The sequence below is a fragment of the Saccopteryx bilineata genome, chromosome 4, assembly GCF_036850765.1.
Source record: "Saccopteryx bilineata isolate mSacBil1 chromosome 4, mSacBil1_pri_phased_curated, whole genome shotgun sequence".
Lineage (NCBI taxonomy): Eukaryota > Metazoa > Chordata > Mammalia > Chiroptera > Emballonuridae > Saccopteryx > Saccopteryx bilineata.
In genome coordinates, this window is record NC_089493.1 from 33868285 (window position 1) to 33881026 (window position 12742).

Consider the following 12742-nt stretch of genomic DNA (forward strand, 5'->3'; position numbering starts at 1 on the left):
TTAACTTATTCAGCTAATATTCAGAGTGTGGCACCAATGTGCCAGGCATCACAGTGAGTTGCTGTAGCTAACATCAAATAAAACCACATATGAGCCCAGTTCTCATGAAGCTTAGACTCCAATGAGGGGGTAAGACATTAGCCAAGTAGTAATCTTAACAAGTAAATAAAGAGAAACTGAGATGTGCACACAGAGGAACAGAGCAGACACTGAGCTGTGACAAAGTCCACACAATATAAAGCCCAGGAGCTTGAGAGACCTCCCTAAGCTGGGAGCTGGAGGAGGAAGAGAGGGGTGAACTAAGCAGAAGCAAGTGAAGGCTGAGGGTATAGGGTACAGTGCATGCAAAGGCCCTGGGGCTGGCCTGAGATCCCTGAGGGGAACAGAGGAATTTAAATGGGTTGTAAATTTTACCTTCAGTGCCCCCTCAAAATCTGGCTTATCAGGTGTCCCTATCCACACTGCCTGTTGGCTCATCAGACACTGTCCCCCAGGAACACTATGTCAAGGCTTTGACTAAAGTTTGCCCACTCTGGGGTTCTACCCAGCCTTGGTCTTTTCTCTATTCTACCCTTCAAATGAGTCTCCCCACTATCGAAATGTCCTTTTCCTCCTCATACACCAAGATATTTTCCCCTTAATTTTTTTCCTGAAGGGTTGGGGGGGGGGGGGAGAAGAGAGTGTCAGCCTGTCATTGATAAAATTCATACAGCAAGCAGAGAATTTTAGACAGAAGGAGGACCCTGGACATGGCCCCTCTCACAAGGCAGGCTCCCGGCCTCCTAGAGCCTCCTGTGGGCTCTGCAGGGAGAGTCTGGGCTCAGTGGGTGGGCCAGCCATTCCCTCCTTCCCAACTTCTCACAGCAGCAATGCCTGGTGCTGTGTGGGAGGGCTGGGCCACCTTCCAGATCAACTTGCCTCCAAAAGGCCTAAAGAGAGGCAGTGTGTCCAGTGGGAGGAGCTTGGCTTTGCAACCAGACAGCTTTGGTGGTGAGTCGAACCCTGGCTTTTCGCACGATCTGGGGCTGTTACTTACCTCTCTGAGCCTCAGCTGCCTCACCTGCAAAAGGGTGTAAGATGATCTTCCTTACAGAGTTGCTGTAAGCATTAGAAATAAAATGTATAAAACAGGGATAAAGATGAGGTTTTTTAAAATCTGAGCTAGAGCTCAAGCCCAGATCTAGAGTCTAAGAATTAGCTGTCTAGTCCCAATTTCAAATAGTTTGCCCTGCACGTCCCCTTCCACTTATGGGGCCCTGGGTTCTGAGTTTCTATTTGGAAAGCATGATGATTCCTATGGATGGCTGCATAAATTCTCATCAAAATGAAATAAAAGGTAAACGTTAGCTCCTCACACTCGCCACATTTTCAGTGCTCAATAGTCGTTAATGATACTGGACAGAGGAGATTATAGACCATTTCCATCAGCAAAAAAAGTTTTATTGGATAACCCTGGCTTGGAGAAAAGGGCCAGGTGTCAACAGGAGGTCTGTTTATTTCACTTGTCGCCTCACTCCTGGACCAGGCACTGATTGGGATGGATTGGCTGTTGGAGTCACTGGGAGATTGGCAAGCGCACGTGCGTATGTGTGCAGGTGGTAGACAGTCAGGGTTCCGCCTTTTGGCCTTCTAGATGAGCTCATCCCCACTCCCCACTTGCCAGGCTGGACCGTGGAGTAAAGTCACAGAATGAGAGCCTGCCTCAGAGGTCCCAAACCTGCCCCATTTGTGAGACAGGAAGGCCGGGAGAAGCCCACACCCTGCAACCCAGTTCAGACATCAGGTCCCAGGAGGAAAAGGCCTCCCAGGGAGGAGAAAGACAGTTCACATGAAGCTACAAGATGCAGGTATGCAGTCCTGACGGCTACTTTGGTTCAGAGTCTAAGAGAAGGACGCAGTGGGTAAAGCAAATGGGCTCCCCAGGGAATCTGTCCTCTAAAGTCACGGAAGAAAGAGGGCCCTGGCCGGTTGGCTCAGTGGTAGAGCGTCGGCCTGGCGTGCACAAGTCCCAGGTTCGATTCCCGGCCAGGGCACACAGGAGAAGCACCCATCTGCCTCTCCACCCCTCCCCCTCTCCTTCCTCTCTGTCTCTCTCTTCCCCTCCCGCAGCCGAAGCTCCATTGGAGCAAAGATGGCCTGGGCGCTGGGGATGGCTCCTTGGCCTCTGCCCCAGGCACTAGAGTGGCTCTGGTCGCGGCAGAGCCGACACCCGGAGGGGCAGAGCATTGCCCCCTGGTGGGCAGAGTGTTGCCCCCTGGTGGGCGTGCTGGGTGGATCCCGGTCGGGCGCATGCGGGAGTCTGTCTGACTGTCTCTCCCCATTTCCAGCTTCAGAAAAATACAAAAAAAAAAAAAAAAGTCACAGAAGAAAGGACTGGGCGTTCCAGGGCCAGGCCTGTCCTCCCTGAGCACCTCTGGGTCTTTCATTCAAAAATATTGCATTCTCTCAAGTTGTTCCTGGTCACGAGGGAAATGTGACTCTTCTCCATCAGGCCTACTTCTCAGGGACTGATGACAAGCTTCCCACCCAAGTCCACTTCTGGGCACCAGCTATGTCCTAAGCAGGTAATGACCATAAGGAGAAGCAGAGCGTGTCAGCCCTGGAGGCCCAGGCGACTCCCTGGAATTGTGCTGCAGAGATGCTTGCCCTCTGAAGTACCTCCACCCCCTGCATTCATTCATTCATTCCATTTGGAAGTCATTGGGGCCGCAGGCCTCTGTGCTGGCCTGCTCCTTGGGAGATCATCTCCATGGAATAGGATACACCTCTGAGTTAGGAGCCCAGCTTTTGGAGTCAGCCCTGTACAACCTGCACAAGTCACTTCCATTCCTTCAACTGCATGCAAAGAACAGAAGCCCCCCCCTCGTAGGGCTATTGGGTTTAATGAACGACTCAGCACAGTGCCCCAAATACAGCAGCTATTACTGTTATTATTATTCTTATTAAGCTGTGGTGACACACAGAGCTGAGCCCATACAACTCTGGGGGTAGCTGGAGGGGGTCACTGTGGTGCGTCTGAGAGACAAGCAGGGTCATGCTGGAGAGGGAAGTGAGGAGGACCATTGTGGGAGGAGGACAGTTGCTTTGCTCTGCCCTTGGGGCTACTGGACTGGGCTGACACCCTGAGTCTCACCCATTTCTCCCTCCCTAGGCCAATCAGGGAACACCTTGATGGGTAAGAGGGAGGGAGGGAAGAGGTGGCCATGATCTGTGCCCTGGTTTGGGATGGACAGAGATCTGAGGGCTGGATAGCTCTCCATCCTCTCTTCATATCTCTGGCCATAGTGAGCCCCTGTCCCTGGGAAAGTACAATTGGGAGTCAAGAGCAAAGCAGCGTCCTCAATATAAGTGGCCTGGCCCTGGCCGGTTGGCTAGTGGTAGAGCGTTGGCCTGGCGTGCGAAAGTCCCGGGTTCGATTCCCGGCCAGGGCACACAGGAGAGGCGCCCATCTGCTTCTCTACCCCTCCCCCTCTCCTTCCTCTCTGTCTCTCTCTTCCCCTCCGCAGCCAAGGCTCCATTGGAGCAAAGATGGCCCCGGGCGCTGGGGATGGCTCCATGGCCTCTGCCTCAGGCGCTAGAGTGGCTCTGATTGCAACAGAGCAACGCCCCAGATGGGCAGAGCGTTGCCCCTGGTGGGTGTGCCGGGTGGATTCCGGTCGGGCGCACGTGGGAGTCTATCTGACTGCCTCCCCATTTCCAGCTTCAGAAAAATACAAAAAAAAAAAAAAAAAAAAAAAAAAAAAAAAAAAAATATATATATATATATATATATATATATATATATATATATATATATATATCTGTCGCCTGATGGTGGCCTCTAGGAAAAGGTCTCCTGCCACTGCAGCGTGGATTACCCTGACTTGTAATGGGAAGTGAAGAACAATGGCAATCATTTCTAAGAGCTGTAATTTTTCTGTTAGCAATTTCCTTTTGCCACAGTCATGATTCATTCATCCAGAATACAGTATATGGCAACCTCACTCATGCAAAACAAAGCACAGAGTCCGAAGTCAAGCGAAGAAGAACAAGCTGCAGAAGCTGATATAGATGTCACAAGGTGAAAGCAGTGGTGCTTTCAGATGCCATTTGTCCTTATGTTAAGCACCATTCTAACAGCCTGGGTTACTTTCTGAGTCTCGATTAGATCGAGCAATTTAGAGAGTAGTTATTGGAGACAGGCACCCTGACAGTCATGAGAAGTGGCTACTGACAATGAAGAGAGCCCACAACACACAGCAGCCTGGATCTGGTTCAGCAGCAAAGTGTGTGAGGACCTCCCTGAAGTTCCTACAGAATTCCATGCTCTCGCCAATGGGCTCAGAACACACACCTCTAGAAGTCCAACGGGTGAATGAATGGCCCAATGGTTAGGATTACGCTTCTACGGGGCCAGCTCTCACCCATCCAGTCTCAAGTTCTGCTCAGCATGTAACTAGGAATAAGTATACTACTGATTTACTGATCTTAGTTGGACTAGCCATAAAAGAGAGCTAAATAAGAACAGACAGGAAAAGTAAGCTAATGAAAGCATTCCTGTAAAATGTTAAATCCAGTTTATTGCGCTTACAGCCATGATTCAGTATCACCAGTTTGATGACCAGTTATGTATTCTGTAACAAATCAATAGTGTATAATCAATCCTGTGCTTTCACCTCTGGCCAAGCTCTCATTACAGTTAAAAGGCCTGCTCCCCTCGGGCTGACACAGATCAAGGGTTAACATCTAGATGGGCAAGAAGAGTAAGCGAGCATGAGCCCGGGGCCTCCCCTCCTTCTCCTCACTCCCACCACCCGGAGGCTTGCAGTTATGATTCCAGCTCAAGGCCAAGAGGACAACCTGACCGTGGGAACCTGTTACAGAAAACAATAACTCTCGTTTATAAGTTCCTTGCTAGCTTCAGTTTCTGTAACAACCAAAGAAACAGACTCGGCCTTCAGAGATGCCAGCTCCAGGAGTTTGCTGACCTTCAGATATCGGAACACACTGCCTGGCTGGCACATAGCTCGCCGCTCAGCAAAGAACTCTCAACCCCCTCCTTTTGATTCCTTTGTTCTGTGTTTTATTCATTCCCCCTTCGTCTCTCTTCTTATGAAAACCCCTTTCTGCATAGCCCTAGGAGTAAGATCTGCACATGAGCGAGACCACACGCACAGCCCATTGACTAATCAATCACCGTTTTTCTGTTTTCCTCCATGTCTACATTTATTGGGAACGTATCCTTAATCACACAGTTAAGACCTCAATGTCTGGTCTTCAAGTGAGAGGAGATTCACCTTGCTTGTAGGAGCTGGGCTTCCAGGAGCCCCAAATCCTAGACCTGCGTGGGCGGGCACCCCACAGGCTGTAAGAAGTGCCTGCTAATTCAGTTGTCACACCTGCACTGGGTTGGGACTTCCCTGGGGCTGGGGTGGGCAAGTAGAAGCCTAGGATGCAAAATTTAAGGAGACACGCACTTTCTGGTGCCTATCCTGCACCTGCGTGACTAAGGGTATGTGCTTCCTTAGACTTTGAGCCTTAGGGTCCTGCTCCCCTCACCCTAGGTGGCGGGTGTTCTTGGGACATCACAGTTACCTGCGACTTGTGACCGCCTGGCCACTGCGCTTTGCTGGCCTTCGCTGTTGTGCTCTCGGGGTACTTTGAAGCGCCAGGCTCCAGTCCTAGGAATTTCTGGTCTGGGCAACTCCGAAAAGGGGCGAGATTGCTCAGCGACAGAATCCTCCCAGCACGTCTCACTATTTCTGACCCCAGGAAGCCTGCAGCGACCCTTGACTTCTCACTGGTCTCTAAATCCTGCGTTGGTGATTGCTGGGGCCCGCTGGTCCACCCTCTTCTCATCTCCCCTGCTAACTGCTCCCTTAGCAGCAGACAGCCTCTCCTGGGAGTCGCTGGGCGCGTAGGGCCTGGGGATACTTTTACGCCAGCCTCAGGTGCGGGAGGCCAGTGCGGGAGGCCAGGCTGGAGACTGGCTGCTCACCTGAGCTCAGCTCCAAGCACTCACATCACCTGGGAGAGGCAGGCCTGGAGCTGTGCTCCGCCCATGCAGGGGGCTGCTTTGCAGCTGGCACCCGTGGTTGTTGGAGTTGAGAGGGCCCCTCCCAGGGTGGCTGAGAAGCACAGGGATTTTCCAGGGCCAAGATTTCCAGAGCCAACTCAACTTTTGATAGTCTTTCCTCAGTTGGCAAAGTTTCTAAAGAGAGGATTTTCCAACCCAAGAAAGCAGATCTCCTGGGGATGAACATGGTCCCTGCAACTTCTGTAGGAAATAGAAAAAGGAGCCCTACTCTGGGCAGTTGCAGTCCCTCGGGGGTGTGGCTTGCCAAGTGGACAGAGATGTTAGGTAAAGAAAAATCTTCCCTTCCTTCAGGGAATGCAGCCCTGGGCTGGGGGTGGGGTGCCCTGGACTGCGGGGTGCGGACTGCGGGGCGCGGACTGCCACGTGCCCTCTTAGTGCATTGTTGTGAGTGGTGGTCCTGAGTGGGGGGGCTGGTGAACCCCTGCAGGTGATGCTGATGGTCAGCCAGGTGGGAGCCTCTGAGGCCTGGAGAGCGGATGTGACCAGATGTGGCTAGCATGTGGCACCATGGCCACCACCTTCCTGCTGGCGTTCCTCAGACATGCCCAGGCTGAGGTTTGACCCCACACAAAACAAGCAAAAAGAAAGCCTGCCGTGCGGGGGTAAATTAGAAAAGGGGAGGCAGGGGGGAGAGAAGGCGGGAAGGGTCCTTATCTATGTTGAACAGGCCCGCTCTGCCTGCTGGCACAGCTGAGTCATGCGGCGCATCCTGCTCCACCCCTCCTGGCTAGGAGACAGCTGCCAATGGGTTGGGTTCTGGGGGTCGGCAGGGTGGAGGGCACTGCTGGGGAAGCAGAGTCTAGGCTGACCTCCACCAAAGGCCGGCTGAACACCACGGGGAGAGTGACAGCCCAGGGGCACGGGGAGGTGGGCTGCAGGGCGTTCATGAGAGGGCACCCCGCCCCCTCCATGTCAGGGAGGTGTTCCCGGCCATATAGCACAGGTAGGATTTGAACTCATGCTTAGATTCCAGAACCCAAGCTCTAGAGCAATGCTTTTCCGGAGTGGTTTGTGTGGTACTGCTCTATGACAAGATAAGAGCTGAAATTGAGAGTGAATCTGGAAACTGAGCGCAGCTGGGCATTGCCACGGCATTCAAGGGCACGAGTGAGGCCTTGTTTCATTGCACAGAATATGCCTCGGTCTGAGTGGTGTACACAGCTCTGGGAAGCTGTGTGTGTGGTGGAGGCTGTGTCCTAGTCATGCACACAATTGTCCGAGACTCAGGAGACGTGAAAAATGCCGGTCTTCACCACAGACGGTGTGAGGAGCACTGCCCTGGAACCCTGGGCTGGGCCTGCCCTGGGCTGTGGCAGGCCAGGGAGATACGGCGGCTCTCGGTATCTGTATCTGCGCTCAGCATCTGCGACTCAACCAACCTCTGGTCAAAAGTAGTCAAAAAAAATGTTCCACTGTTACCGACAGGCCTACGATGGTTGTCTCTCTGCTGAACATGTACAGACATTTTTCTTGTCATTAGTCCATAAACAATACTTTATTAGCAACTATTTATATAGCATTTACATCATATTAGGTACTACTATAAGTAATCTAGAGATGGTTTTAAAAATATGGGAGGACAAGGCCCTGGCCGGTTGGCTCAGCGGTAGAGCATCGGCCTAGCGTGCGGAGGACCCGGGTTCGATTCCGGCCAGGGCACACAGGAGAAGCGCCCATTTGCTTCTCCACCCCTCCGCCGCGCTTTCCTCTCTGTCTCTCTCTTCCCCTCCCGCAGCCAAGGCTCCATTGGAGCAAAGATGGCCCGGGCGCTGGGGATGGCTCTGTGGCCTCTGCCTCAGGCGCTAGAGTGGCTCTGGTCGCAACATGGCGACGCCCAGGATGGGCAGAGCATCGCCCCCTGGTGAGCAGAGCGTCGCCCCATGGTGGGCGTGCCGGGTGGATCCTGGTCCGGCGCATGCGGGAGTCTGTCTGACTGTCTCTCCCTGTTTCCAGCTTCAGAAAAATGAAAAAAAAAAATAAAAAATAAAAAAATATGGGAGGACGTATATAGGTTATATGCAAATATTACTCCATTTTGTATAAGGACTTCAGCGTCTCAGAGTTTGGTATCCATGGGGTCCTGGAATCAGTTCTCCAATGGGTACCAAAATGTGACTGTATTCCTTGTCAATCGAAGTGATACCTTGTTTACACTTGGTGTGTGAGGCCTGGAGGCAGGAACTGTGCTTTGCCCACCACAGCACTTGGTTTATGTCTTGTACACAGGACGTTTTCAGTACAAGTCTCCGGTGCCAGTGAGTGAATGATTGCACTGATGAGCGAATGAGTGGATATATTTCTGGTTGTAACAGGACAATGGGCACATGTCTCTTCCAGGTTTTCCTGCGGTCTTCCCTTCTGATTTCCCCCTTTTCCCCCTTTTTGTCTCTGCCCAAGTTTTTAAGTGCCTTCACCGTGCTCTTCTGCTGCCCGGGACCCCACACAGCCTCCTCTTCCTGTGATAGTACCTTCCTTTGGGCCTCTTCCTGCCCTCTTCCCCAGCACGTTCTCAGCTCCGAGCCTCTTCCTGGGGACCTCCTCCAGCTGGCTGACTCCTGGGAGTCCCCAGAGGGTTAGCACGACAGAGATGACACAGAGCATAAGCAACTGGCATGGTCTCTGTTGATTCTGATAAAATCAGCAAAAGTTTCTAGAAATACTACACTTGATGTTGGTATAGACACCTGAGACCGGTCTGATCGTACATGTCTGGTGAGGGCATCACGCGGTACATTTCTGGAAGCAGTTTGGTGACATATATCAAGAATTTAAAACATTGATGCCCTTTAACATAAAATTATGCTCTAGACATTTATGAAATAATTTTTTGTAATGTCTGTAAAATAGTCAAGGATGTGACAATCAAGGATGTGACAAAATGATTATGTACAGAGATATTTATTATAGCACCATTCACACAGTGAAACAGGGAATTCAGTCTAAATGGAAATGATTAACTACATTATGACACAGGCATGGTAAAATATTACACAGCCATTAAAGTTCTATTTTTGAGTTGTTTTTAATGGTTTGATAAGATGCTTACTAGCTAGCATAAATGAAAAAGGAAGGGCTCAAAACTTTTAAATAAAAGTTAATAAAAATATATGTGCATGTAAAAATGTTCACCGTCTGTCTAGGTGATGGGATTTGAATGGTTTTATCCTTTTTGGCATTTTCTATAACGAGCACAAAGCATTTTCACAGTTGGAAAAGAAACAGAGAACATTGTTTAGAGCCCTTCCTGATTTTGCAGACAGAGCTCTTCCTGGCCTGCAGTCACTGCTCCCGCGACGGCAGCCCCGCTGGGACGTGGCCACTGCTGGGGCAATGGCCCTGGGCTGGGAGCAAGCCTTCCAGTACTTATACTTGTAGCCTATATCCTGGTCCTGGCTTTGCCATTAACTGGCTGTGGGACTGCAGACAAGTCATTTTATTTCTCTGAGCTTTGGGGGTGTGTGTGTGATCATTTACAAAATAAAGTGCCTAGATTTGATGATTTAAGGGCTAGATTCTGGTTCTATGATTTTGATATATTCACTAAATCAAGGGATTCATTGTGAATAAGGCTCCATGATTTACCCTTCTTTACTGTAGGTATCTTAAACAGGGGATTCTTTTTTTGTTTTGTTTTGTTTTTTTAAGTTTACTTATTCATTTTAGAGCGAAGAGGAGAGAAAGAGAGAGATAAGTGGGGGAGGGGAGGAGCAGGAAGCGTCAACTCCCATATGTGCTTTGACCAGGCAAGCCCAGGGCCCTGAACCAGCGACCTCAGCGTTCCAGGTCGACACCCTACCTACACTGCGCCATCAGAGGTCAGGTGTACAGGGGATTCTTGTCTATAGTTAAAGGAGTGGCTCTCCAATAGCGGAATAACATCAGACTGGAATCACTTACACCCACACAGTGGCCTGATAGCTCTCTACAGCTCACACATTCTAGACATTATCAGGCCCTTCTGAGAGAGTCAGGGTCCCCTCCTTGTCAGCCTCCGAGCCTGAAAGAAAGAGGAGAGATGTCTGCCTGAAAAAGCAAGTCAAGGTCCTGGGTCCTAAGCTTTGTTCCCTTCCCTGCTCCCTTCCCCCAGTCTCAGCTGTTCACTACCTTCTGTCTGCTTCCTCTGTCTCCATCCTCTTCCCTGTGGTGAGTCGGGCTTATGTCAGTGTGGTTCCCTAGTGGAGTGATGGCTGAGCCACCGCAGCCAGGGGAGTGGGGGTGTGACTCATGCCCGGATCCAGTGAGTCAGACTTGGGGTGGGCTGGACCGGGGGCTTCGCTAGGATGGGGTGGTGAGGCTCTAAGTGTACAGAGGACTTAGCTCCTTCCTGGTAGGGGCGCTGCCAAGAGAGAACCAAGCTTTCTCTCCCTTTCTCATTTCTTTGAACTCATTCAAGGAGCCCTTCTTGCCAAAGAAAATGCCACCTCTTCTAAGCCTCAGAAGGTTGTGTCTGGGTAAGGCCAAAACAAACTCCGTGCTAACTGCCTGCTCCCCTGGCATCTGGGAGGAAGAAGAAGAGCAGGTCATAGTTAGAGCCAAAGAGGATAAGAATTTCCTGTTCCAGCTTCTCATGTCCTGGGTTCCAGCGCCACAGGTTTGAGCTCAGATTAGTCTTTCCTCCTCTTCCCTGCGCATGAACTGAGGAGCAAGTGCATTCACACTGCCCTGGAGTTAACAATTGGTGACCATTGACAAGTGATTTAACTGCTTTAAGTTTCCGTTTTCTTGGCTTGAAAAAATGGAATAATAAACTCGCCTCATGGGGTAGCTGTGCCTTAAAAAAAACCTAACACCAACCCCCCCCCAAAAAAAAAAACCTAACACCCACTGTAGGCCTGGCTTCAGAAGGTGCCGAGCCAGTGCCCACTCTGAAATGGAGTGGAGGCACCACTGCTTTAGGACTTGCTGGGAGATCCGAAAGTCAGTCTGTGCAGAACCTGTGTGGTTTAGGTGGCAGCTCCAGGCTGATTTAGTTTTAGTTTTATTTTATTTATTTATTTATTGATTGATTGATTGTATTTTTCTGAAGTTGGAAACGGGGAGGCAGTCAGACTCCCGCATGCGCCCGACTGGGATCCACCTGGCACGCCCACCAGGGGGCGATGCTCTGTCCATCTTGGGGCATTGCTCTGTTGCAACCAGAGCCATTCTAGCGCCTGAGGCCGAGGCCATGGAGCCATCCTCAGCACCCGGGCCAACTTTGCTCCAATGGAGCCTTGGCTGTGGGAGGGGAAGAGAGAGACAGAGAGGAAGGAGAGGGGGAGGGGTGGAGAAGCAGATGGGTGCTTCTCCTGTGTGCCCTGGCCAGGAATCGAGCCCGGGACTCCTGAATGCCAGGCTGATGCTCTACCACTGAGCCAACCAGCCAGGGATTCCAGGCTGATTTTGAAAGGCATGGCTGGCCTTCCACAATCTGGGGCCCCTTTTCCCAGGCTAGAGCCTTTTCTTTCCTTTTAGGCGTTTGGGGCCTTTCCCCTTCCTAATGAACCCTTCTAAAAGTGTGCAGTACAAATAACAAATAAAATGACTGTGTCATAAAAATGAACGAGACAGAATCAGTATCACTGAGGTTTTCTTTCATTTCGGGCTCCAATATAATCTGTTGTTGATTTAGTTATCATTTAAAAATTTCGATATTTTGTTCAACATGGATTTTTGCATTAATTTTAATTTAAAAATATTGTTATAAAAATTATTTATCTAGGGTACTGAGTTCCTTGGCATTCCCTTAAATTTTGCCCCTAAAGATAAAATGATTAGCCCTAGCCCTTGTGGGGGAAGGAAGGTATTGGGGGACAGAGGGTCCATGCAGGGGGGACTGTGCCTGCTTCCTTGAGCCTGTGACCTTGCTACTGGGAGCTTTTCTTCGTCCCCGCAAGAGGCCAGGATAAAGTTCCCAGTCCGGCACCACCCCATCCGCGCTTGTACCCTTGTTTCCATTGAACTCAGATGACTCTGAATCAGTGATTTTTGACCATTGTGCTGCAATAATTTTTAAAATATGTGATACCTGACTATTTAGTCAGGGGCACTGACCCCTTTTTCCTTAGACTGTCAAATAACAAAATGACAACAAGCCAGTACAACAGTAGTCCTCTGGTGTGAATGCCCTGTCTTGAACCATAAATATTTAGGTCAGATAATAAAGTTGTATTTTATTCGTCACGTGGCATAATAAGGTTGCGTCTGACTGGTTAATTCTTTTAAGATTTATTAGAGAGAGAGAAATTATATCATTTATTTATTTTAAAGATTTATTGATTGATTTTACAGAGAGAGGAGAAAGAGGGAAGAAGGAGCAAAAGCTATCAACTCATAGTTGCTTCACTTTAGCTGTTTGTTAATTGCTTGTCTATGTGGCTTGAACCGGCAAACCCAAGGTTGGGAACTAGAGACCTCAGCATTCCAGGTGGACGCTTTATCCACTGCGCTACCACGGACCAGGTGAGAGAAATATCAATTTGTTGTTCCACTTATTTATGCATCCATTGGTTGATTTTTGTATGTGCTCTGGCCTGAGATAGAACCCACAACCTTGGTGTATTGGGACAATACTCGAAGTTACCCAACCAGGCAGGGCCAGTTAATTCTTGGTACCAGAAATAAAAGGTACCTGATTTTTTAAAAGTCACTTTGGATCTAAAAGGGTAGGCAATTACTTTTTCTTTA